Here is a 22,535-nt window from a genome sequence, read left to right on the forward strand (position 1 = left end):
TTGTGGATTCATACTTACTATGTGTAATGAGCAAATCAAAGTAATTAGCATTTCCATTGAATCAATCATTTTTAATTTCTTTGTTTTGGGAACATTCAAACTTTTCTTTATTAGTTATTTTTTGAGACAATAAAGTATCGTTAAGTATGGTCATCCTACTCCATTATAGAAGAGTAGAACATTTCTTCAATGTAACTATAATTTTACACTCATTAATTAACTAACATCTCCTTATCCTTCCTCTGTCCTCCCCAGGTGTGGTAACCACTAATCTCTGAATTTAGGAATCTACTGTAATTCACATTCCCAGTAAAGCATGCAACAGGTTTTTCTTTGCATTTTCATTAGGAATGTTTTATCTTTTTGATAACAGCCATTCTCTTTGGGAACAGATGTTATCTTACTGTGTTTTTCCTTTGCACTTCTCTGATGATTAGTGATGTTACAAACATTAGTGATGTTTGGCTTTTCCAAACCCCCTAAGGATCAATAGAACCCAAAGTCTAGCTGACTCTAAGTAAGTGCTATATGCTGACTTACCTGTCAAGCTCTTTTGTTTTAAAAGTTTTTTTGAGAAAAGATTTCACTAATTTGCCCAGGCTGGTCTCTAACTTGAGACCCTCCTGTCTCAACCTCTCAAATTCCTCCTAGTAGAGGTGAGTGCCACTGACTCTGTAACAGCAGATATTGAATACTTTTTAATATACTTATTGGCCATTTGTATGTCTTCATTTAAGAAATATCTATTAAAATATTTTGTCTAGTTTTAATAAAATTATTATTATTTAATAAAATTAGTATTATTTAATAAAATTATTATTACTATTTTGCTGTTGAATTGTTTGAAAATCCCATATGAGATAAATAGTTTTCCATGCTTCTTTAGGTTTAATGGCCATTGCAGTTTTCTTTTATTGTATGTGAGGTTTTTTTCTCCCTGAGGGATTCTTTATTATAATAAAAATAATATTTTTTCATGTTTGTGGTAAACATTTTCCATTTATTGAAACCTTGCTATAACTTTTAATTTTACATGTTAGTTGCACTATAATGCCTCATTGTTTGGTAAACACCATTCTAGATATGGTTAAGAGGACTTGTCTACATATGACTAAAATTATATCAGTAGATTTTGAGAATAACTGATTACTTTCCATGAAGTGAATGGGCCTCATCTATGGATTGGAAGGTCTTAAGGGAAAAACTTAGGTTACCTAGAGTAAGGATTCCTACCTGCAGGTTGCCATAAAAAACAAGATTCCAACATGAACTAATTTCAGAATTTTTATCCTGCTCTGCAGATTTCCAACTTTTCAGCCCTGGACACTTACAATTCACAGATGAGAAATATGATGATCAGAGATATGAAGTAACCATAATAGAATAGAGAGAAACAGGTTTCTGTGTCTTACAGATGTCTAAAGATCCTTCTGAATTTAAGCTTGTCATGCTGCTATTGTATTACTCAGCATATCTTATTTTAGAAATCAGGCAAAGAATTTTTTATTTTAATAAGAAAGTGTAAAAATTGCTGGTTAGGTTAACTTCCTTTCAGGAAATAACAAATGTTTCATGTTCTTTCATTTTACTTGCTTGCCTTTTTGTTTTCTCAGTTAAACATAGGATTAATTAATAAAAAATTATGGATAAATTCCAAGCCTAATTTTGCATTTTGTGCAACTCATATTTTTAAGGGACTCAAAAAAAAAAGAAAAGAAAAACCATGCTTTAAAATAAATTCAGAGTTGTTTTGCATCTCTTGAATGATCAGCCATGTTGAAAATTTTGTCATATATTCATTTGCATTTTATACTTCTTGGAAGTGTCTATTCATTTCAGATGCCCGTTTTTGGATTGGCTCTTTAAATTTTGGGGGGGTTGAGTTATTTACACATTCTAGACATTAATACTTTGTCTGAGGGCTGGGGATTTAGTTCAGTGGTTCCGGTGCCTGTCTCTCAAGCACAAGGACCCGAGTTCGATTCCCAGTACCAAAAAAAAAAAAAAAAAACTTTGTCTGAGGAATAGCTGGCAAATTTATTTTTCCATTGCGTGCATTTTCTCTTCAGTCTGTTAATGATTTCTTTTTCTGTGCAAATGCTTTTTAATAAGATGAGATTCCAGTTGTTGATTTTTTTAATATTTCCTGTACAATCCAGGTTTTGTTCATAAAGATTTGCCTACATCTATGTCTTCAAGAGTTCTATCTATTGTATCATAGAGGAGATTTAGTGTTTCTGTTTTTATATTTATATGTTTTACCCATTTCAATTTTAGTTTAGTGTATAGTGAGAGATACGGCTCTCATTTATATCTTCAGCCTGTAGAAAGGCAGTTTTTCTAGCACCATTTATTAAAGAGGCTATCTTTTTTCCAATGAAAGATTTTGGTCCCTTTGTCCAAGAAGGTGGCTGAGTGTGTTTGGAGTTGTTATGGCATCTTCTAATCTGTTCCATTGATCCTTAAGTCTATTTATTTGCCAGTACCATGGTGTTTTTATAACAGTAGCTTTGTAGAATAATTTCAAATCAGGGATTGTGATGCTTCCTGCCTTACATTTCTTGCCTAGAATAGTTTTTTGACATTTTAGGTATCATCTGGCTCCAAAAGAATTTTACAATTGTTTCCATCTCACTCAAGAAAGAATGGTTATTTAAAAAAAATCAACCAATAACAAATGCTGGCAGGGCTGTCAAGAAAAAGGAGCACTTCTCTACTGTTGGTGGAAGTGTAGACTGGTACAACCACTGTGGAAATCAGTGTGGAGATTTCTCAAAATCTAAAGCTAGAGGTTTTATTTAACCTAGATATTCCCTTTCATAGTATCTTTCTGAAAGAATTAAAAGCATCATACCATAGCAATATATGCACACCCATGATTGTAGCAGTGCAGTTTGTAATAGTTAAATCTTGGAAACAGCCCATATGCCTATCAACTGATGAATGGATAAAGAAGATTGTGTGTGTGTGTGTGTGTGTGTGTGTGTGTGTGTGTGTGGTACTGAGGAATGGACTCAGAACCTTGTACTTGGAAGGAAGGTGAGGTGCCCCTGAGTTAAATACCTGGCCTGAAGATATGTATTTTTTATACTATTCAGCCATAAAGGATAAACTTGAGACATTTCTAGGTTAATGGATGCACCTGAGACTATACTCTTTAGTGAAATAAATTGGACACATGCATATAAGTGTTGAATTTTTCTCTGATGTGAGGAAACTGAAAGTGTAAATAAGGACCCAAAGCATAACAGATATTATGAAATAGGAAGAAAATGTCCAAATGGGAAGAGGAACTACATAAGGGGGAGAGGTAAAGGAAGGAAGGAAAAAAAGAGAAAAGAGGGAAAAAATGGAAACAGAACTTTTGTAAATAAGGAGGGGAAGAGGGGTTGGAAGGAGGGGAAGAGAATGGGAAAAAAAGAAATATCAAGATATATCATCTCCAGGTACAAATTCCCTATGATGAATGTCATCATTATCTATATCTAAAATGTACCAAGAAAATTTATTAATTAAAGAAATAAGTTTAGACAAAGGAATTTCTCTAAAACTAATAGGAAATATCAAAGCAATTCATTTGTTAGCAAATTACAAAATCCTTACCTGGTTCAGAAACAAAGAGCAGGGGAAGGGGTTCTTGGAATGTTATAAGGACATAGATTGATTCATGTCCACTTGGAACAGCTGTTGGTAGGAATTGTGAAAATGTGGAGAGGAAGACACCTGGATTCCCGTGGAGGGAGGCAGGAGCATAAGTACCTGAAGTATTTATTTTCTCACTTTTGTATCTCACAGAAATTTCTCTCATTAATCAGAAACAAATTGCCTAAGGAATTCAGTTTCTAAAAATGGTCAAAATTCCTATCTACCTCCATGCAAGCTGGGGTGAGGTGTTCTCTGACTGGCTTAAGGAGCAAACATATACCAACTTGAACACCCCAACAACAGGTATATTTACTAAAAGAAAAATCCAAACATATCTAGAATTATTTTGTTCCCTAAGAAACCTATGTATGAGATATACAAATAACTGTTAAAATTTCCAAAATATACTGCAAAAGTCAATATTTCAGACAATTCTTGTGCTATGTCATGAACCCATAAAGTATAGTAAGTAAATAAAGATAAACTTGAGATAATTTACAAATCCCATTTGTATTTTCAAGTATTTAAGAGTATCTTGTCAATCCTACTGTCTTCATTTTACCTCCTGGAAGTTGCAGGCACACAGGCAATGTCAATATTGTCTAGGACACAGTGTTAGAAAGACCAGAGGCTTGTTTTCTGAGACTATCACTTTCTGTTTCCATTTCTACTTCACTTGCAAACTTTTCTCCCTCAGATGGCCTTTGTCCTTGAGCACACTTTCTTGTTTTCTGCATAAACCCCACTCTCAAGAAAAGATTTGCACACCCAGTTATTCCTTGGTGTATAGCACACTATTAGCCTACCACTGTGTCTAGACTGATGAAAAGTCCCTGGTGGGTGGAAAAGGTGGAGTGTGAAAAATGACTCAAAATCCATAGATTATTGAAAGTTTGTGGAACTAGAAAAGGAAAAATGGAAGAAAACATACATTTGGTATAAAACACAGCATTATTTGTTAGTTTTCAGTCATGTGTACAAAAGCACATTTTTTGCAGAAACTTAGCAGTACCAAATCATGTTGTGAATTCATTAATTTCATTGGACTTTAGGACTAGTCTAGAGGCAGAGTGGGACAATAATTTCATTCTTTTATGCATACTAAAACTTATAATTTTGAGAGGAGAAATAAAGTTAGGTACACAAAACTTATAAACACTGGAGCTGGTGTATTACATAATGTACTTAATGTAGAAATATTATTAAGCACTGCTTAACTTTTTAAAGATTCTCACTTCTTACTGAATATTTGAGAGAAATCCTAGTCTTTTCCAATCGATATTATAGAGTTCCATACCAAAAATGATTTGAAATATGGTGTCCCTCCCAGTGAGAGGGTTATTACAAGCTCAATGATAGGAAAAGACATTGCAGGGCTCTATCAGAAAAAGATTATTGCAGAGTTTCCACCAGCTTAAAAGTCACTTGGCTAGTTCCCACTGACAGAGGGATCACTGTAGAGCTCCCAATTCCAGGAAGCCTGAAAACAACTGCACAGCCCTCAGATCCAGGAAATCTGGACCACTGCCCATAGCAATGTTATCTCCAACCCCCAGATTCCTTAAGGCAGAAATGTCTCAGACCAATACCCAGCAATTACCTCCACCCCTGGCAATCATTTCCTGTTTTAAAAACCTTGCTCTCTCCTTGCTTGTGGTTAGTTCTGCTCAGAGCCAGTCATCCTGCTTACTTCTGCTGAATAAACGTCTTCATTTGTTCACACAATGCTAGCCTGGGTAGATTTTCTCCATGTTCCCATGTCTTCACCCATATGGTACCTAAACCCAGGAATAGGTGACCCTCCCTGGAGGGCTTTCCAGCCCTATCCCAAGCCTTTGCCTTGATGAGACCACCCAGTGACATCTGTTCCTGAAATCTTGCCTTAGACCACATTTCAGACAGCCTCTGGCAGCCAAGACAGATTGGGTGAGAAACTTCCCTATTCCTTCCCAGCTGAGCTGCAGCTGCCCCCACAGTCCCTCCTTCCACTTCCCTTCACTCATGGAGACTCCTCTCTTTTAACCTTCACTCACCAAGACTTTTCTCTCTTTAACTCTTCACTTACAAAGACATCTCTCTAAACCATCACACACCAAGATTTCTCTCTCTTTAACACTTCTGCCACCAAGATAGAGAAAGGCTCATTTTGCCTTCTGTGTTCCTTAAATCCAGTGTCCTTCAGGAACATTCTCTGGGAATACTGCTTTCCAGAAACTTATCCCTTACCCCTCAGTTCCTGCTGTGAGGTGCAGAAGGAATAGTCAGGGCTCATGTTCTTTTCTCTCTGACAGACCTTTCCCAAAATTAATCAGTGTTGGGCCTCCTCTTCAGACCCTACACAATATATCCAAGAGTTCTGATATATAACTGTCATGCAATCTCACTTGGGCTGATTTAAATATTATCCTTACCTTTATGCTCTCTTAGATTAGTGAGAACAAATAATCTGTCTGATCCAATCTTAGGGGCACAAACACCAACTTGCTCAGGCCACCCTTCTTGTGGGCACTGTGGCTATCCCCTTGTAGAACCCAAACTGGGACTATTTCACAGGATCTAGGAACATAGCCAACTGAGATCATATGGTTGACTACCTAGTAGAGGGGCTTTACAGGTCAGCCCATAAGGCAGTCAATATTGACAAGCTTAAAGAGGCCACTCAGACCAGAGATGAAAATTCAGCCCAATTTATGACTTTCCTGGCCACTGCCCTTACGTGATACACAGCATTAGACCCAGAAAATCCAGAAGGACAGCTCATCAGAAGATGCATTTCATTACTGAGTCTGCCCCAGATATTTGTAAAAACTACAGAAATTGGAAACTGGCTCTCAAACTCCACAGCAGGAGCTAATCAATTTGGCCTTTAACGTTTTTAATAACAGAGATGAAAGTGCTCAAAGCAGCATGTTTCCTAGCTGCAAATGCTGATCTCTACTGAAAAAACAAAAAACAAGCAAAAGTCAACTACTGAGTTGATCACAAAGGGGTCAAAGTCAGCCCCTGACTAAAGGCACACCTCCAGGGCCATGCTTCAAATGCCACTACAATGCTCACTGCACTATGGAATGCCTGCAGCATGGGAATCCTTCCAAGACATGTCCTTCCTGTGGAAGTCCCCATTGGAAGTTAGACTGCCCAGTACTGGCGGCTCCCACTGAGTCACAACCCCAGAGGCCTTCAACTGGGTCCTTCCCAGACTTCCCTGGCTTGGCCACTAACAACTGATGCCACCCAGAAGCCTCAGAGGCCCCCTGAATCATCTCAGATACCAAACTCTGGGCAACTCTTATGGTGGAGGATAAGTCCACCCCATTCCTGATTGATACAGGAACCAACCATTCCAACCTACCTTCTTTCCAAGAACCATTTTTTCCAGCCACAACTACTGGTGTGGACATTGATGGAAAAGTCATCAGATTTTAACCCCCACCAATAAAGTGTCAGTTGGGTTAACAGCTTTTCCAACACTCATGCCTAGTCATCCCCACATAGCCCATTTCCCTTTTAAGGTAAGACATGCTTTTTTTTTTTCCCTCCACCCTTTCCTATTTACAAAGACTTTATTTCCATTTTTTCCATTTCTTTTCATTTTTCCTTTCCCTTCTTTCCCTTCCCCTGCCCCTCCCACTACCCCTACCCCTTTGGACCTTTTCTTCCTATTTTACATTATCGATTATTCATTCTAATCATTGGTACATTTTAGGTATACAATATAATGACATTCATCATTGGAAATTTGCACCTTTACATAGTCTCTCTTGGTTCTTATTTTTCACCCTTGCCCAGCCCTCCCTTCAACCCCTCCATTCCTCCCTATTTACAAAGATTTTGTTCCTATTTTTCCATTTTCTCATATTAATCCCATTCCCTTCTATCCTTTCCCCTAGCCCTCCCACTTCCTTCTCCTTTGCCCCTTTTCTTCCTATTTCACATTACCTATTATACATTTAGTCCTTATTTACACTTTCAGTTTCTCACACCAGAGAAACTATTCGGTATTTACACAAGTGTGTCCTATTTATTTCACTTAAGAGTATCTCCTCAATGTGCATCCACTTAGCTATAAATGTCTCTAATTTCTCATATTTTATGGCTGAGTAGTACCACATTTTATTAAAAAACCCCACATTTTCTTTATCCAGTGTTCAGTTGATGGGCATTTGGGCTGTTTCCAAGTTTTAGCTATTACAAACTGCGCTACTATGAACATGGGTGCACATATATCACGGTGGTATGATTCTTTTAATTCTTTGGGGAAGATCCCCAGCAACGGAATAGCAGGGTCAAATGGTAAGACATCTTAACCAAGTTGTCAGCTACTCTGACCATCACTAGGACACAGTCAACACTTAGGATTCCCATACTGCTGGCCTCCTTCTTTGCCATCTCCTGGGGTTCCCATCATTTCCCCTTATCTTATCCCCAGGGTCTGGGATACTTCCACCCCATCCTTAGTTTATCTTAACAGCTGCTCACCATCCCTCTCAAGCCTATCCACCTTGCCCAATGTCAGTATCCCATCCCTGACCTGGCTTTATGGTCCTTAAAACATATCATTTCTCCCTACTACAACACAGTCTTTTAATCCTCATCAATTCCCCTTAAAACACCCCTATTCACCAGATATGAAAGGCAGATGACACTTACAGGCTGGTGCAAGATCTCTGTACTATCAATTAGATTGTCCTTCCCATAAACCCTGTGGTGCCTAATCCCTGAACACTCTTGTTCACCATTCTGCCATCTCCTACTCATTACTCTGACTTAGATATGAAAATTCTTTTTTCGCTGTCCTGCTGCACCCTTACAAGCTCTCATTGTTTTCACCTGGATAGACCCTGACACTCATCAGTTCCAACTGCTAAACTGGACCATCTTTCCACAGGGTTTCAGGGATAGCCCCCACTACTTTGATCAGGCCCCAATCCATGACTTACTTTCACCCCTCCTCCTCTCATTTTATACAGTATGTAGATAAGCTCCTCCTCTGCAGCCCCCCCCATGAGGCATCCTGTAAAAGATACCATGTTATTATTACAATATCTAGATTCCAAGGGGTATTGTGTCTCTCCCTCTAAGGCCTAAATCTCTTCCCAATTTGTACCTCCCTGGGCATCATTCTTCACAAATATAAGGAGGCTTTACCCACAGACCACATCCACTTGGTCTTGCAGGTCCTAACTTCCACCACCAAACAACAGCTCCTTTCATTTCTTCACATAATAGGATGCATCTGCCTCTGGGTTCTAGGCTTTGGTCTCCTCACAAAATCCCTCTACAAACTTAAAAAGGGAGTTCCCTGATGAGCCCTTAGATCACAAGACCTTCCCTTCTTCATCCTTTCAATCCTTAAAAGAGGCCCTAGAGACAGCCCCCTCCTTGACCTTTCCAGACCTCATCCAATTCTTCAGTCTCCATACAGTAGAATGTGGGGGATGTGCACCAACCAGGTTCTGACATGGATCCCAGCCCATGTCCAATTCCATCCCTGACCAAAGAGCTTGACCCCACTATTTTTGGCTGGATGCAGCAGCCCTGTTACTTTTAGAAACACTCAAAATCACTACACATGCTCCACTCACCCTTTACTCTTCTCACAGATTTCAGGAACTGATGTCTTCATCAACTCTCACAGTTTCTCTCCTCCCTTTGCCTTCTTCATCTCTATGCACTTTTCATGGAAACTCCTAGGATTACCATTGCTTTAGGCCCTGATTTCACATCAGCTTCTCATTTATCAACACATCTCTGCTTTCCAAAAAGCCTGAAAAGCACAACTGCATGTTTCTTATACATCTAGCTACCTCCTGTTTCCCTCACATTTCCACCTTCCCTCTTCCCAACCCTGACCATGCCTGGTTCATCAAAGGGGATTCATACATGCTCACCCTCAATTCCCCTGGCAGGGTGGGATTTGCTATCATCTCCTATGATTCTATCATAGAAGGTAAAGCTCTCCCTCCTTCCACTACCTCTCAACAGGCTGAATTAATTGTGCAGACTGTGCTCTCACACTAGCTAACAGTTTATTTATTAACATCTATAAAGATTCCAAGTATATATTTCCTATATTACATAATCATGTTGCCGTTTGGGCAGAAAGCGGATTTTTCACTACATGAAGGTCTTCAATCACTAATTCCCCATTCATTGAAGCCTTTCTTCAGGCCACTCTCTTGCTGACTCAGTCAGCTCTACTTCACTGCAGGGACACCAGAAACGTTCAGACCTTATAGCTGCCAGAAATGCCTCTGCAGATAAAAACACAAAAGAGGCAGCCAATCCCCCTCTCTGCACCCCCATGGGTAAATATTTTGCGTCTTCTGGCTTCACCCTGTCCCATTCCTCTTCTGAATGACAACAGTATCAGGATTTCCCCATCGAAGGTGGATGGCTCCTGAGTCAGGGAATGTTTCTCCTTTATGCTTCATAGGCCCATGCTATTCTCTCATCCTTTCATAATAATTTTCACACAGGCTGCAGACCTCTACCCCATTGCTTGAATATTTTATCTGCTTTCCCTCCTGAAAATTCTTCCTTAAAAACATCATTGCTCAAAGCTCCTTTTGCCATGTGACCACAGTTCAGGGCTTCCTGAGGCTCCTTCCTTTTCCTACCCATCTACTGTGGGGTTTTCCCCAACTCAGGACTGGTAAATTTTTTTCACCTACATGCCACAAGTAAAGAAGCTGAGAGAACTTCTTGTCTGGGTCAATACCTTCACTGGTTGGGAGGAAGCCTTTCCCACTGGCTTAGAGAAGGCCTCAGTCATTATTAACTCCCTCATAGCTGATTTTATCTCCTGGTTTAGCCTTCCCACCTCTATTCAATCAATGGCCCAGCTTTCATTGGTCAAATTACCCAAGAGTGTCCATATTACTTGATCCACATTACTTACCTATCTGCCTCAATCATCTGGAAAGGTAGAAAGGGCTAATAGCCTCCTCAATGCCCACCTTATTAAGCTCATTCTCCAGCTCCAAAAGGACTTCATTTCCCTGCTCCCAATCACTCTCCTTCACATCTGAGCCACCCCTGGGAGCCCACAGGATACAGCCCCTTTGAGCTTTTATATGGATGCACATTTCTGCTCATACCAAACCTCAGCCCAGAGTTCAACTCCATTGGAGACTGTCTCCCAGTTCTACAATAAGCCCAAAAATACATCCAACATGCTGAAAACCTTCTCTTGCCTTCTCCTTACACCCATCCTTATGAAGATGCCCTAACTAATAAATTGGCCTTTTTAAAAGATTTAAACCCCTGGTCCCTGCACCCCAAGTGGACAGGACCCTTCCTGGTCATCTACAGCACTCTGATGGCTGTCCAGCTATGAGATCTTCCCTAGTGGGTACATTGCTCTTGGGTGAGCCTGAGACTCTTTGCTAACTTGCCTTACTTCTCCTTGTGGAAATTGCAAGTAATCTTCCCTTCATTCCTCAGGCTGACTCAAATTCCAGAAGACATTTAAATGCCTGGCCTATCCTCCCACTTCCCCCACTTCCTTCATTCAGTCTGCTTTGATTTTATTTGGTTTCTCTCTCAAGCCTCCACCCTCTTTCTTTCCTTATGTAAGTAGAAGATCTCTTTTTGCAGGGCACTCTGTGTGACTTTTTCCCAGAAGAGATTGAATTGTTTTCCTTCCTTCTTCTCCTCTTCCTCTTCAATGATTGATAAAGAGGACCTAAAACAACCCCTATTTCTATTATGCACTCTCCTGTGGATTTCACTTATGATCCTGTTATGGTTTCAACTCAATTGTCTTTTGGCTCAGGAATGAAATAACTTCTCATGCTCACATTCACCCTCACTCTAACTATATTCTTCTCCTCTTCTCTGTGTTCCTTTATCTGAATGGTTCTCCTGTTCCTTTTATTGCCCCTCATGGCCTCACACCCACCAGTTTTCCTGATAGCTTCCAATTATTTCCACAATACCCTGAAGTTAACTCTTTCCTTGCTGAACCAGTCCAATCTTTCCTAAGCCAAAAATTTCTGGCTTTGTATCTCCATGTCTTCAGCTTCCTATATGACCAATCCAGTCCCTCCTCAGATCTAGGTCCTTACAATCGTACACATCATCCTCAAAAGGAAACATTAGGTCCATTTGAACTCTTAAACAAAAAGTCCTTATTCAACTTCCCCACTAATGAAATTACCAAAACACTCAGATGGGATGTGCAGCCCAACTCATTCAGTCTTATGTCACTAACTTCACCATATATAAGAGCTCAACAAAGCTTATTAGATGGCCTTATAATGACTGATACTACTCTGACCTTCGAAGCCCCTCTATGCATTCAGTGCAATCTACCCTCTGGTACACCACTTAGACATCTACTCTACCACCAATGTAACTATATGTTACAATTACTGGCAGTTGTTGACTATATTAATTGCCAGGTTGCTCAAGATGCCCCATTCACTCAGCCTGTCCATTTTTCTGGCCCTCCTAAAATTATAACCACATCACTGTGTAATAGTCAGATATCTGTAATGGCCACCACTTCCCATGCATAACAGTATATCCATGGACCCCCTGTAATCAGTCTCCCAGTCTCTCAGATTGCCTTCTTTTGCCTACTTTTAACTACTCCTCACAATGGTATCTAATAAATATCAAAAGATTTTTCTTCCAATGGGAGAACAGAACAGTAAATGACAGTAATATCCCCCATCTGAGGCCCTGATGGTAGCTATCCTATCAAGGACTCTGGGCTTCTGAGAGAATGAAAAAAAAAAACACTAACATCTCTTTAGCATCAATAAATAATTCTGATTTCCCAACCAAGGTGTTTTCTTGCTTTTTGAGGCACCCACCTATTTATGCCTCCTCACTAACTGGATTGGGACCTGCACCTTAATACACCTCAGCCCAAAGATAGATATTGCCCTGGGAAACCAGAGTCTGCCTGTATCAGTTAGATCCCCAATCTGTCAACACAGTGACCTAATAGTAGTACACCTGCTTGTCATCTAGGTATCGACACAGCTTCAGGGACTGGAATAGCAAAAATAGCTATCTTCCTAACCTAATACCATTCCCTATCCCAAGATGTCTCTAACAGCCTTAAAGAAAGAGCTAACTCCATTCTAACTTTACAGAACCAGATCGACTCCCTGGCAGTGGTGACACTGCAGAATCCCAGAGGTCTGTACCTACCCACAGCTGAGAAGGTAGGTTATATTTTTTTTAGGAGAAGAAAGGCTGTATTTTTTAGGAGAAGGATGTTTTGTTTTTGTGGGGATTTTTGGTACTGGGGATCAAGCTCAGGACCTTGTGCTTGCAAGGCAGGTGCCAGAACCACTGAGCTAAATCCCCAGCCCAGAATGTTGTTTTTCTATAGATCAATCAGGCATACTCCATACATGGGTTGAAGAAAAAAGGCTGACAGAGCTTCAGAGATTGGACAATGCATGTCTGATCCTTGGACGGGTATTTAGAGGTAGACCACATGGCTCCTTTCATTAACCAGCCTTCTCATCTGTATTCTCTTCCTCCTTGTCTTCAGGCCATGCATCCTCAAAGTTCTCTCAGAATTCCTTCAATGAGACAAATGATTGCTCTGGCCACCTTGTATCTTTCTGTCCCTTCTCTCCCAATTAAGGAGTCTGTGCAACTCACATGTCTTGGATGAAAAAGTCTTGAGAGACAGCATCTGCCTCTCTCTACTTTTTTCTCTTTGTAACAAGGAAGAGACAGGAATGTCATTCCCAGCAGGAGGATCATTATGAGTCTGCCCCTGGGAAAAGCTACTAGGAGGTTCCTAGCCCTCCAAAAGATCATTACAGACCTCCCCCTGGTGCAAGGACCTTTGCAGATTTCCCACAGGTATGAAGGACTATTGCAGATCTTGTGCCATTGTAGAATTCCAGGAAGCCTGAATACAACCGTGCCACTCTTAGTTCCAGGAAATCTGCACCACTGCCTGTAGCCATGTTATTTTCACCTCCCAAGATTCCTTAAGGCAATAATACTTCAGACCAATGCCCACCAATTACCTTTACACCTGGCAATCACTTCTACCTAAAAAAACTTGCCCTCTCCTCCTTGGTTGTGGCTGGTTGTTGTCAGAGCCACTCTGCCTGTTTGCTTGTGTCAAATAAACAACTGTATTTGCTCACACAAGGCTAGGCAGGGTAGATTCTCTCTGTGTGCCCAATACAACTGGGTTAATATCAGAATTGCCTGTAAATCTTAATATAGCAAAGTCTTCGAAGGACCACATTGAGACTTTAAAATGTACAGTTCAGGATTGTTAACCATTTAACAAAATTAAGAGTTCATGATAACTTTTTATCATATGGTCATACAATAATTCATTTTTCTTCCTGAAAAACAAATTTTAAAATAACATTATTAGGAGTAGGTGGTGTGCAGTAGGAAGAAAGCTTGATTATGTAATTGAAATAGAGGAAAGGCTATCATATATTGGATATAGCATGTTTATAATTCACTAAAATTTATTCAGCATTTTGAGAATGATTAATAAGGGTTGAATCAATTTGACATTTTAATAGTTTGATATAAGAATTTAGCTTGAAAAATTTACTTTATGAGTTTTCATTTTATTGAAACGTTTCTTCTATTTGCAGTAAATCTTAGGATCTACCACTCATTCTTTATTTTTCCCCTTCCATTGTTGAACACCACAGCTAATTGAGGACTGCATTATAATTCATAGTGGTTCTTGATAGATCTTTTCATTACAAAATGTAATAAAACAAGTGGTACTTTTGAATTATTCTAAACAAAAGAAATATCTAAACACTGCTGTTTTTCGAGGCTTAATTTTTGGTTGTCATGTGTAAAATGCTGTACTTTAAGCCACAATTTACTTTTGCAATGTTTTCCAGATATATATTTGGGAATTAATTTTATGTCAAAAAATAAGGTTCAATAGTAATTTTTTTTGTAAAGACATTGAATCATGTTTTTGTTGGGCACATTTAACTATGTACTAACTAGATTAGTAATAATTTGTATATTGAGTGTTGATCCATTTGAGGTATCAAGTGGTGATGTAAATATTTTATTTCTATACCTTTTTAGCTGATTTTCTAAATTTGAAAAGAATTATTATGAATTCTCTGAGCATCTTATGGAACTCTAAGTTCAATAGAATATCTTCCCTGCTTATGATTAAACTTCATTTTATCAGTGATAAGGAAGCATACATTTGGGAAATAAAATTGGCTAATTGGTCTGTAAATTACTTCTTTCAGTGAAATCATCATCTTCTTTTTCATTAAATATTTATGAAATAACCATTTAGTGTGAGTCTTTTTATGTAGAAGTCACTATGAGTGTTATAGCTAGAGAATTTAGTAAATGAATTGTATCCCATGCAATTGTGAGGGAATTGGCAGAAGTGATAGTCCTGAAGGAGCTCTGAAAGGTGAGGGAAATATCAGTGAATTACAGAAGTTAAACTCTGTGATTCCAAAGTGATGGAAGGGAAACCTATGTGGAGGTCTATGGGAATCTGCTGGCATTTTTGTGAGTAGCATTTGTGTGAGTTCACAGTGAAGTTATTGATGAATCTGGTTTTGCAGAGGTCAGTTTGTCTAACAGGTGGATAGAAGACCTAGGAAGAAGGGAGAGGAGCAAAGGGATGACAAGCAGAAACATGTCAGACATCTTTGCATTTGTTCATCACTAGAGGTAATTATCATGACACTCAAAGAGATAATATCTGCTTCACTCCGGCTTCCAAATCTGCCATAGCTTCCACTTTGTGCTAAGCCTAACCCGGAGCCATCTATGAAAAATTCCAAGATTGGGGAAGCCTAATGTGTAAATTTCTATGAACCATATATCTTGCAATTAGAATAATTCCCATAAGAATTAGTCCAATGGTGAAATTTAAAATTTAATACATTAATTTTTTGTTGCTCATGCTTTATTTTATATTGAATTCCTTAGAAACCATTTTTAAGAACAATATCATTTGATATCAATTAACTAAGAAGTAGTCAATGGAAAATCTGGTAAAGAATTAAAAAAATGACTAGAAGAAAAAAGAGTCAAAAACATATGTAGTACTGCTTCTCCAGCATTTTTTTGGCCACTTTGTCAAAAACTAGACAGCTTAATATGCCTAGTGTTGTTGTATCCATAATTTAGATACATTGAACTACATGCCTATTTTTGTGCCACTACCATGCTATTTTTATCACTGTAGCTTTGTAGTGTAACTTGAAATCTGGGATTGTGATGCCTTATGATTTTCCTGGGATTGTTTTTGCTATTGTAGGTCTCTTCTGCTGCAACATACATTTTAATATATTTCTGCAAGGAATAGAGTTGGTATTGAGATTGCATTAAATCTATGTATCAGTTTTTGTAGTCTGTCCATTTTGGCAATATTGGTTCTGTCTGTTTAGAAAGAAGGAATATCTTTCCCTTTTCTGGTGATGTCTTCTTTGAGCTTCCAATTCAGAATTCCATGTTTTTAATATGTATAGATCTTTTACTGCCTTTGGTAGGTTAATTCCTAAGTACTTAATTTTTCTTGAAGCTATTGTGATTTCCTAATTTCTTTCTCAATGAATTCAATAATTTCTTTGTGTTGACTTTGTATCCTGCTGCCTTGCTGACTTTGTTTATTAGTTCTTGAAATCGTCTATTTAAAAACCAGACCAGGACTCAACTAATAAAGAAAACTATGCACAAATATTCTTAATGAGTACGAATGTAAACATTCTCAAAAAGATACTGGCAAATAGAATGTGACAAATCATTGAAAAGATCTTACATTATGACCAAGTAAGCATCATCCAAAGGATGCAAGGATTCAACATACAAAAATAGATAAATGCAGCGCAGCACATAAACAGAAGCAAGGACAAAATACACATGGTTATCTCAATAAAAGCAGAAAAAGTCTTTGACAAAACCCAACATCTGTTCATAATTAAAACCCTGCAGAATATAGATTTAGAAGTACCTTTTCTCAATCTGATAAATGTCATTTCTGAAAAACCTCCCCTGATAACATCATATTAATTGGGGGAAAACTGAAAGCTTTTCTCTAAAATCAAGAACAAGACAAGGATGATCACTATCACCCTTTCTATTACTCTAAACATTAGAGAGAGCAATCAGGCAAGAGAAAGAAATAAATGAGATAAATATAGGAAAAGGCAAGGTCAAACTGTCCTTATTCATGGACAATAGGATCCTTTAAATAAAAGACCAAAAAAACCCACCAAAGCTTTTTTTGTCTTTATTCTGAGGAAAACGGAATACTTTAAGTGGGCCATGCTGGAGGAAAGAGTTTACATTTGAAATTGTTATGCATTAAATACTTGGAGATACTCAAATGGTGATGTAGACCAGTTAGATATATTGTGGACATCAGAACAGGTCATAATTTGTCAGTTGCATATATTATTGTAGAGACAGGTATCAACTTTGTAGTTTGTGGGGGTTCTGTGCCTCTATTCTCTCCCATGTTGATCCCATAAAAAGCATGGACTAGATCACTTACAAATAGTTAGTATACATCTATGTGATGTAAAAACCTATTTAAAGTGAAAATTTAAAATTAATTTATTGTGTATAACAATTATATGCTAAGAGAAAAACATTTGTATTTCAAGGCAAAAATAACACTTTCCTCAAGTGAATTCTATAATGTAATGGGTGAATTAACAATCTTGCATAGTAATGTTTGAAATCCCTGAGCAGTGTCCTAGAATTTCATAGATTTTTTATGTATTATAATGTAGTTTTCAAATTCATAAAAGTTATAAATATATATATGTATATGTATTAGTTCTCTATTCTCTCTCTCTCTCTTTAATTTCATACTTGGACATGTATAATCATTCAAATATACAATTCATAAAATATATCTTTTTTAAAAAATCAATTAATTATTCAAAGGAATAGATGAGAATATGCAGGACTTCTAAGAAATATGCTTTATTTTAAATGTTACTAGCAATGTTAAATTAATCACTTAATTAAATTATTTAATACTGTGTGTTAGATAAAATATATTGTAAAAATTTAGAATTATCTAGTGTGAAATCTGTGTCAACATCATTAGCTCGAGAGCTGCCTAGGGCACTAGTAAAGGACTCTTGCCCTGTGTCTGGATACGTCATGGAGATGTGACCTTGGGTAATCTACCTAGTCACTGACCTCTTCCTCTTAGGTGCTGTTGCCCTGCTCTGCTTCCTAGTCCCCAGGAGTGAGCACATGTTTTATCACACCTGTCTGCCATAAAATTTTTTTGCCTTGGAGCCAATCAACCATGGACTGAATCCAGTGAATCCATGAGTCAAATTAAACCTCTCCTTCTTTAAACTGTGGGTGTAGAGTACTTTGTCCCATGACAAAAAGCTAATACACCTAGCTAACAATTTCATATCTACTTAACAAATTTTTTATATTAACTTCTGTTAAAATATCTGGTGAGATTTGCATCTCTTTACCACAAGTAGTATTTAATGAATATCTAAAATAAGGAATTGTACATAGCAAGAGAAAGAGAGAAGTTAGAATCTTAGTAGATTTCTGCAGCTGTATGAATCACTTATTGAAAACATAATAGTTCTGTGAAATTAATTACATCAAATAATTAGTGTATATTTGGAGATGAATTTTCTTTGGTAAATATTACACTGAAAATTTGGGCAATTGCTTTTGTCCAAGATTGTTGTAAGAATAGTCATGCGTCTATAAGAACTGAGCAGGAATTATGCAAGCTGGTAGCTCAATTTGTCTTAACCTGGATGTGACGCAACGAGAGAGGACATCATATTTATAAAGAAAGACTAAAGAAAATTCAAAGATATAGTCAACATATTAAATAATTTTGATGCATAAAAAAAATAACTGTTTTAATGATTACATTTTATATTACTTAGGATCACTGTGAACATCTAAAAATAGTCTTTAGCTAGGAGTAGTGAGTTTAAGAATATTATGTTTGATTGCTGAATGTAAATATAGAAAATAATCAAATATGTAATATTATCATATTAGGTTTACCTTTTCTTAAAAACAGTTTATAGAGATTTATAAAGAGAATATTTTAAGTCATCTATTATAGACCAAATTTTCTCTGTCCCTCAAATCTTTCCATTTCAAGCAATCCCTAAATTTCTTCTCAATACCTAAGTAGTCGCATATTTGTTCCTTCTGTATTATCTCTATAAAATAATAAAAATCATATTAAGCACTGGAAATGTATTCACTGGAGGTAAAACATGTAGCTCTGAAGACAAAGTACAGCAGCCAATTTCAACACCCAAATCACTGAGATTTTCAACATATGTTCCTGCATCTCGTGACTTGTTACTTACAGCACAATTCACTTGACTCTCCCCATCATAAAAATGAAAATATATAAATCATTCATCTTTCCAGATTTTCAGACATAAATCTGGAAACATCTGTAGCTTTTTGGTTCAGTTTGCAATGTTCATACCAGTCTTTTAGTGTTCATTGTTTCAATTTTTCCTTCAAGCTTGGAATTTGCTTCATGGAAACACTTGAACAAATCTGAATATTTTGACAGGGTTTTTACTTACTTTTTTTCTTTTCCCTTGAAAAGTTTTATTTTTTTCTCCAGGATTGCTTAGCTAATGACAGCTATGACCTCACAGCTGTGCAGGACACCAATGTGAAATTCAAAGCTCATACATCTGGTAAAGAAGGGAGAAAAAGGAATGTATGAAATATTTCATCACAAAATAAAATGCAAGGTCTGGAATTTTAAACTGTCAGAGATATAAGGTACTGTTAACTGTTTTTAGTTTTCATATTTTTCAAAAACATTTTAATAATATTATTGGAACACTATTCCCTGCTGCAAAGCTAATGAGTAAATATATTCACAGAAACATATTTTAAACAGTGAAATAAAGTAAGAGAATATTATGTGTACAGTATTCAAGATGGAGGCATAAACAGTTACAAAGTGGTACAAGTCCTACTAGCACAATTTTTTTGTGAAGAAAATATCCTTAAAGTTGAGATCTTAATGCTAGAATGACAAGTCACTCTTTACTTTAAAATGCTTTTCAGAATCTTTTTTAAAATCAGATATTTATTGTAAAAGACCCAATCTGTGTAAAATCATGCTTTCGGATTTTCTTTATATTTCTTTTCTCAAACACTTGGCTGTGAACTTGAAACAAATCAGGTGCTTGAAGTAAGAAAATATGATGAAGGAAGTGAGTATATATAATGTTTAATTTTGTTAATGAAGAGGCCAGAAAACTATACCCATTGGACAACTCTGACCTGTAGTTAGGATCTGGACTGTCTCTTGTCTCGTAAAGGCCCATGTCTCAAAGGCTTGGTCCTCAGCATGATTTGCTTCAAGGGTGGTGGCTACTTTTAGGAAGTAATGCCTTAAAGTGGGAGGTTTCAGGTCATGATGGACATCCTCAAAGCGGATTGTGGAGCAGCAGTCTGTTTCTCTCTTACACTTGGCTTCCTGTTTCCCATGAGGTGAACTACCTTCTTCTGCCACACACTTCTGCCATTAGGCACTCTGCCATCACAGTTCCAAAACAAGGGGCCAATTGATTGTGCAGTGAAATTTGCAAAACTGAAAGTCTTCCACAGTGAGTTAAATCAGGTATTTTGTCATAGAAAGAGAAAGCTGACTAATACACAGAGATAGAAACTGTAAGCACTACCAGTAGGCCATGGAAAACATATTAAATAAATTTGTTATGCTTTTCCTCATACTAATCTGTGTTTATATAGGTCAGCCATGAACTTTGAGAAAGACAAGAAAATATATTATTTCTTCTCTCCTACACAACAAATGCTCTCATTCATGGGAGTCTTTGTGTGTGTGTGTGTGTGTGTGTGTGTGTGTGTGTGTGGTTTTCTAATTCCTTCCTGAATATTCTATTTTAGTAAACAAGTGTATTTTAAGTTTAAAAATAATACAAATTACATGTGGTTTTGAAAAAATCCAAAGTATAGTTTAATATATCTGAGGAACATTAAACTCTGTGTTTGAATATGCCCCTGGGTAATGTTCATGGGATTGGTCTGTAGATGACTCTTTGCATAACAATCCTTTAGACAGTTGTTATGATTACTCTCTAAGAAGTGATCCCATCAACGGTAGGTCCTGAGTCCTTCTTGATCAATAATTATCTCTTATACTAGGACCTACTGGTACAGTATCTACAAGATTCAGTGCATATTTTTTGTTTCTTTCTGGCATCTATTGCCTTTCCTCTGATATTTTCAGTACATGAATATTTTTTTTTTCAGAGAAGAGACCTCATTCTCCTTCTGGATTGTTTTGAGCTATTGCCTCTTGAACAAGAGTGAGAATGAGAAGTCAAAAAGAGAAAGCAGAAAAGATGACCAGTACTCACTCCATTGTGAACTTTGGAGGAGGCTTGTGAAAGAAACACTTCTTAGACCTTTCCACTCCAAAAAAGAAAAAAAAAGTGTGAAAGATTGCTCCTCTAGTTTGAATCTTCTTGAATTTCTGAGTCCCACAAAGGTAAGCACCACGGATGTTTTCACAGAGCTATAGCAGCAGAGATACCCTATACAGGAAGCAAGGATCATAAATCTTCCATAGAATGGATCAGTGCAACACTGGCCACAACAAGAAACAGGGCCAAAAGGACTAAAATACCATGGGAAAGATAGTCGTCTCTCCAGCATCCTTCTGAATCCATCTCCCTCTCTGCAGTCTTTCTTTTCTAATCTCTATTTGTCACCCAGTGCCACCAGCCAGAAACAGTCACTGATTATGAAAATCCACTCCTTGTGTGTTTTCTCTTCCATTAGGGCTTCTCCTCTAGTCAGTATATGCTGAAAACTTTTCCTGCTGAATCCAAGTTCTGAATATTGAAACGTGCAAACCTGGGTTCAGTCAAACTCTGCTTCTCACTCTCTAGGTTCATGGCTTTTTTTTTCTTCAAATGAAGATCAAGGATAATCATAGTATTTGCTAATATGCAAAAAATTCAGTTGTGATAATAGGTGCAACATAGTTCCGGAAATATTAAAAACCTTCACAAAATACAATTTCTATTTTGCACCATAATTAATATTACATAATGAAGAGAAAGCCCTATGAGATTCTTAAAAAATGTGTACTCACCTCAGAATTGTTTGTATTTAAAAGGAGAAAAATGTAATTGGAATGATCAAATATTGCAGTTTTTTATACCAAATTTTGATGAAATAGGTATTTATCTCCCTTAACTGCTTGTTCTTCTACTCTGAGACAAAAAACTTGTCCTTTTAAAAAACAAGTTTTGACAGAATGTCAAATACATCATGCTATTCTTTACAAATTTCTACTTTAGAGATATATCAAGGATACATAATTTCAGTAGTAAACGTTTCCCATCCTTCCCAATTTTCAGAACAATTTAACTCCTAATCTATACTTAAAATCCACATTTATTTAAAATCAATCATATCTTTATGACCTTCTGTTCATAATCTGTGGTGGAATGATGAATTACATGTAACAGGTTTGAAAGCCTAAAGTTAGAGCTTATGAATTGCGATTATCATGGCTCAGTAAAATAAAATGTAAAACGAATCTACTTACTGTTGGGGGTTAGCAGAATAATCACCTTTTAAGCATGTTGACTCCTGATGTGCAGAACTTCCACATAGGTTATATTACACAGCCAAGGAGAAGGAAGGTAACACGAGCAATTTGGCTTGATAATCAAAAGACCTTAAAATAGGGACATTATCTGGACTGGCACAGTGTGATCACATGGATTCTTCAGTGTGGAGAGGGAGGCGAAAGGGTCAGAGTGTGAAAAAGGCTGGACAACAATTGATGTCTTTGAAGGCAGGCATGAGGAAAGCAAAGTGTACAATTTCTAGAAGTTGAGAAAAGCTAGGAAATGAATTCTCCCTAGAGCTTC

The 22,535-nt window shown here is 37.3% G+C and overlaps 1 long non-coding RNA gene across 3 annotated transcripts in view; it reads right to left on the reverse strand.

Annotated features, from left to right (window-relative positions):
- Positions 1-22,329, reverse strand: part of LOC147822787 (uncharacterized) — a 73,832-nt gene extending 51,503 nt beyond the window's left edge. For all 3 annotated transcript variants that reach the window (XR_015445082.1, XR_015445081.1, XR_015445080.1), the window contains exons 1-2: positions 22,208-22,329; positions 19,194-19,307 (exon numbers count right to left, since the gene is read on the reverse strand). This is a non-coding gene — a long non-coding RNA (uncharacterized LOC147822787). The remainder of the gene's footprint in view (positions 1-19,193; positions 19,308-22,207) is intronic.
- Positions 22,330-22,535: the final 206 nt, after the last annotated feature.

Source organism: Heterocephalus glaber, unplaced genomic scaffold (genome assembly GCF_053883595.1).
Source record: "Heterocephalus glaber isolate CG9 unplaced genomic scaffold, H.glaber_assembly_v1.0 deba00001608, whole genome shotgun sequence".
Classification (NCBI taxonomy): Eukaryota; Metazoa; Chordata; class Mammalia; order Rodentia; family Bathyergidae; genus Heterocephalus; species Heterocephalus glaber.